This window comes from Convolutriloba macropyga, chromosome 6 (assembly GCF_964194025.1).
Source record: "Convolutriloba macropyga chromosome 6, txConMacr16.3, whole genome shotgun sequence".
Lineage (NCBI taxonomy): Eukaryota > Metazoa > Xenacoelomorpha > Acoela > Convolutidae > Convolutriloba > Convolutriloba macropyga.
In genome coordinates, this window is record NC_134473.1 from 51,178,749 (window position 1) to 51,184,748 (window position 6,000).

The window sequence follows — 6,000 nt, forward strand, 5'->3', positions numbered from 1 at the left end:
TATTTTTATTAGGTTTAGCGTGTTTTTGAGTTTTGGCCGTAATAGTAACTTTCTGTTTGTGTTGTCACATAGTGCCAACAATTTGCAGTCTTTTCAGTTCTTATAGACAAAAATTTAATTTTTAAGGGTTTTTGTTTATAGCAAATGCTTTCTTGGTTGTCACAATTTTTTATTTAATATTAAATTTTATCAAATTAAAGAGATTTCATTTTGGAGTTTCTACTGTTTGGTGGGGTTTTTGCTGCTTTGTCTTCGCCTAAGCTTTCTGATTACAGATTCCAGCAGTTTTAGTTTAACATATAAATTATTTTTAATTTTTATCTCTTTCAAGCTACTTGTTCTTGTGGCTTTCAAACTCTTTGTTCTAAAAACTATTCAAATTTTTGAACTATGAAAGTGCTCTGAATGATTTTTTGTCACTCTGCATATCAGTGATAGTGCTAGAGAATAGCATACGTTTTCTAGGGAGAAGAAATTTTAAGTGTTTAGTCTTTTCTTATGTCGTTTCTTGTTTTTTTGTTACCTTTGTTTATGAAAATATATGTGAATTCCGTCCTGCAAGGACTTTGACATCGCTGGTTTCCAAAAATAAAAAAATAATAGTTTTTGTTTCTTTTCGTTTACTTACCGTTATGAGCTTTCTTAAAGATAATGAACTGTTTTTCTATTGTATTTATCAATCAAGTCTTAGTTTGTCCATTTCTTTTTCAATTCCTTCTCTTTCTCAGTTTCTTTTAGAACTGAGCAATAGAGTGACTAGTAACCAAACGGTCTGTTTTTTATTACATTTTTTTCAGTTTCCGTTCAGTATTTGTATTGATGTGCGTTACATCATTTTCACTCCAATCAGCATGGATTTTCAAGTCAATGTTTTAAAATATTTCAACGCAAAAATGTTTAACGCACTTGATGTTGAACACCCAAATGAGTTCTGCTCTCTCTTTAAAATTTTCACGTGGGAGCTGAATGTCTACAAGAAAACCAGTAGGAGCCAATCAAGCTAAATAACTATTAATTCCATAATTCTATCAGCTGGGAATTCCTTCTGTTTAATTTTCGATACAAATATAGGGATAGAAATTGAAATGAAAATCTTTTTTATCTCTATCTTTCTCTATGTCTATCACTTCTTGTTTTTTGTCTCTGGTTATTTTTAATTGCTCTTGAATGAAGTTCATAGCAATTATTCTAAACGTGTGTGTCTTTTTTATGCAAAATTTTTGCTTGACGGTTTTGGACTTTTCGAGTGACTTTTAAACCCTTGTTTTTTGCGTTTCGCGTGATCTAAAATTTTCTCGAATCACAATTTCAAGCAGCTGAACTCAATTGGCGGCAATTTAATACTAAAAGTCAAATCAAAAGTGCACCGAAACTGGTGCCATTTTTCACTTTAGATCTCTACAGTTGTATATGTTAACCTCTAATGTGGTTATTTCAAGCCCAGTATTGAACTGCTTAGTCCCATTTGCCCCCCCCCGATTGCAGCAGGTTGCAATTGATTAGAGCTCCCACTAGTCGTTCAAGAGCAATTCTTCCGACGTTTATTCGGTTATGTTTTAATTAGGATGCCCAACAAGCACTTTTTTTGCAATTTGTGTACACCAAATTTTACTATAGGTGTAGAGCAACCTCCTTGGCTAATTCATTCACGATGATACGTTTCTCTTGGAAATAAGCTGATCCACTGCCAGTTTTAAGAGACTAAGACCTGAATGATACTTACTATTTTTGTTTTTGATATATTGTTAATTTTCAACTCTAATAGATACATGGCCAAATGCTACATTTAAGTTAGTTTCGATTTGTCATTTAGAACGCTTAAGTCTCCATTTTCATATTTTTTCTAGCAATATTAAACCAAAAGAAAAGTTTTTGAAAAGAAAAGAAACTGTCCATTTACCAAAAGAAAGTTTCCATGTAATTTTTTAAAAATTCTTTGAGCTAATAGAAAACCTGCATTACAATAGGTTCAACTCCTTAAAAAATAAGCTGAGAAATTTGTTCGGTCCTTATTCTATCCTCCTAATTTTCTATTTTAAGTTGGGATCGTACTAGAGACTGATTAGATTTTTTTCTAATCTCCAACGCCAATAATGTAAGATCAACCAGTTGAGTTGTCAGATTTGTTGACACATCTACAACTTTTTGCACTTGTGAAAAGTTTATGAGCCCAGCTTTTGTATGAACTGAAATGGCTTCCACCAAATTGACTTATCTCCTCAAACGTTTTGGCGCCGAATACCACATTATTTTTCACGTGTAATAATTAAATCATTCAATTTTACAATCTGATTATCGTCTGTGCCTGACCTACTAACAATCCTTTATGCTTATACCAGAAACAAAAGCGTTTTTTTAATTTAACAACTTTGAAGACAAAAAATGAAAAGTGACACAAAAGTTGTTTTGAGACGGTTGATATAGTTTTAAACGAAAAAAGATTTTTTGGAATTGCTAATTGTTTTGTAAATGTTTGGGACGGTTTTTAGCGGTTTGGCAGTTTGGGTGTTTTGTGACGATTCTTAACGATTTTCAGCGGCGAATTTTTAAATTTTAAATGCATCCTAAAGGCAGCAGCGAATTTTTTTTCACCGCCTTCACCCCGCATTTGCTGCTAAAAACCGCAATTTTTGCAACCCTTCACCGATTTCAACCGCATATCTTATATTTTTTGCGATAATTAGCGCTGACACCTCAACCCGGTTTGCTTTTTATCAAATGCTTTAAAAACGTTCAAGAATATCTCCTTTTACAAAATCTAAGTCACTTAATTAAAATTGCGCTGCCCCTTTTGTGCATTTATTACTGTAAATGTCATGCAGAGCTCAATTTATGTCGTATTTTTGGATAAGATTCATTATTAGATGCACTTCCTAGGTTGAGGTATCAGACGGAAGTCAAGTATTTCCAGACCGAAGCTGAAGTCAAGGTGGAGGGGGGGGGCGTCGTACGTTAACATATTACACACTATAGAAAAAAAATAAAAATGCATAAAAGAAACTCCAGACATGAGCGCTAGAAATGCTGAAAACTAATACACGGGGTATGCATATGAACGCACGAAACAGGTGGACGCAATACGGCCTGGATATAAGCAATTCTTGTCGGTAGCAGTCTGGACATAGACACTTTCCCCCTGGGATGGTCTGGACATACTCGATTACATCTGGCACCGCTGCTTGTATTAGCATCCTATTGGTCATGCTTTTTCTTAGAATCACTGCGTTCTAAAAATTATGTGACGTCGGTTCAAAATAACTACCATGAACACAACCCAGGTTGAGGTGCCATCCGGAAGTGACCTCTGATCAGACCAAATCCAACGCACACGGTGTGTTCCCAGACCAAAATTACAGGGTCTGGGATTTGGTCCGAGCGCACAATAGTATGATCAGAGGTCACTTCGGTCTGGGGATGGTATGATCAGAGGTCACTTCGGTCTGGGGATGGTATGATCAGAGGTCACTTCGGTCTGGGGATGGTATGATCAGAGGTCACTTCAGTCTGGGGATGGTATGATCAGAGGTCACTTCAGGATGGGAATGGTCTGATCAGAGGCGGATTCAAGCGCACATTAGATTGATCAGAGACCCTTTCGAGCGGATGTTTTTTTGATTTTTTAATTCATTTTACCAAGCGATGTTGACTCTACCAAGAGGCAACAAAAAGCAGCATTCTGATCACAGACACATCTAGAGTCTGATGTCTTTGATCAGAACCAAAGAGCTCCAGCTGATAGAACAAGCCAGTCCCCTTTAAAAGAAATTTTTTAAACTGTAGAATACGACGTTTTATATGGAAAGCTGTCTAAATTCATCCTTTGAGTTCGAAATATGCAATAGTGTATAATAAATAATTTTTTTCTCAGCAGATGGGGTTTCTTTTCTTTAGCAACAATAATTTTAGAATGGTCTTTTCTTTAGATAAATTTAATAATGCAAACATCAATTTTTATGAAATGAATGTATTATAGCAAAATTCGTGCTGTGAAGTGATTTCGAGCGCACATTAGTCTGATCAAGTGTGACTTTTGAGCGCACATTAGTCTGATCAGAAGTGATTTTGAGCGCACAATCGTCTGGACAATGGTCTGGATTTCGTCTGGGCCATGGTCGCACAATCGTCTGGACAATGGTCTGATTTTGGTCTGATCAGAGGTGTTTTCCGTCTGGAAAGGTCTGATCAGAGACAGTTTCGAGCGCACTTGGAGCGCACACGGTGTTTCGAGCGCACTTTAGTCTGATCAGAGGATACTTTGGTCTGGGATGGTCTGATCAGAGGTCACTTCGGTCTGGGGATGGTATGATCAGAGGTCACTTCGGTCTGGGGATGGTATGATCAGAGGTCACTTCAGTCTGGGGATGGTATGATCAGAGGTCACTTCAGGATGGGAATGGTCTGATCAGAGGCGGATTCAAGCGCACATTAGATTGATCAGAGACCCTTTCGAGCGGATGTTTTTTTGATTTTTTAATTCATTTTACCAAGCGATGTTGACTCTACCAAGAGGCAACAAAAAGCAGCATTCTGATCACAGACACATCTAGAGTCTGATGTCTTTGATCAGAACCAAAGAGCTCCAGCTGATAGAACAAGCCAGTCCCCTTTAAAAGAAATTTTTTAAACTGTAGAATACGACGTTTTATATGGAAAGCTGTCTAAATTCATCCTTTGAGTTCGAAATATGCAATAGTGTATAATAAATAATTTTTTTCTCAGCAGATGGGGTTTCTTTTCTTTAGCAACAATAATTTTAGAATGGTCTTTTCTTTAGATAAATTTAATAATGCAAACATCAATTTTTATGAAATGAATGTATTATAGCAAAATTCGTGCTGTGAAGTGATTTCGAGCGCACATTAGTCTGATCAAGTGTGACTTTTGAGCGCACATTAGTCTGATCAGAAGTGATTTTGAGCGCACAATCGTCTGGACAATGGTCTGGATTTCGTCTGGGCCATGGTCGCACAATCGTCTGGACAATGGTCTGATTTTGGTCTGATCAGAGGTGTTTTCCGTCTGGAAAGGTCTGATCAGAGACAGTTTCGAGCGCACTTGGAGCGCACACGGTGTTTCGAGCGCACTTTAGTCTGATCAGAGGATACTTTGGTCTGGGATGGTCTGATCAGAGGTTACTTTCTACTGGCACGGTCTGATCAGAGGTCACTTCCGTATGGCACCTCAACCTGGGAAGTGCTGACAAGATATATAATCTCAGTTTTGATTATGATTCTATAACAATGATGTCGATTATAATGTTAGATTGTATTTGCTTCAATTGTGATGTAATGTCAATTCAACTGTCATTCAATGAGCACCAAATTACTAACAGGCTCATAAATGTACAAAGATTCATGGCTATGAACAAAAAAATAAATGAATAATAGCCACGTTTTAGATTGAAACAACACTTAAAGATAGAAGTACCGCGAGATAACGCACCTAAAACGCCAAAAAACAGCATGTGAAAAAATGTTTTTATAAATAAAATATTAATTAACAAAGAACTCTTTGCACGAACAATCAAAGTGCTTGCTTGCACTAAAATTGGTTAAAAAAAGAGTTGAACTAGGAATGAATAGACTTTTTAAAGAGGAGATCGCACAAAATTATTCAGCTTCAAAACATAGGATTTTGAAATCATTGATTGTGTCTTTGTTATAAATCTATTTTAAGTCGGCAGAAATGCATTTTGTACTAAAGAATTGGCTTATGCAACAACTTTAAAGAAATGAGGTCATGAACAACCCTGTTCGATACTTAGTTTTCAGTAGGCAATTGGCTTGCAAATTTAATAGAACATATTTATTAATACCCGCACAGCAATAGCTGGGGCTATTATTGGCCTTCTCTTAGTTTTTTACAATTCAAAGAATTTGAATTGTATCGGAGCGCTGTCTTTTTTTTAAGATCTGTTCACACATTTTCATGATTTTTGAAATCAAATTGGAGTAGTGATTTTGGCCACGCCGAAACAGATAGTGGAGCGAAAAAGAGATT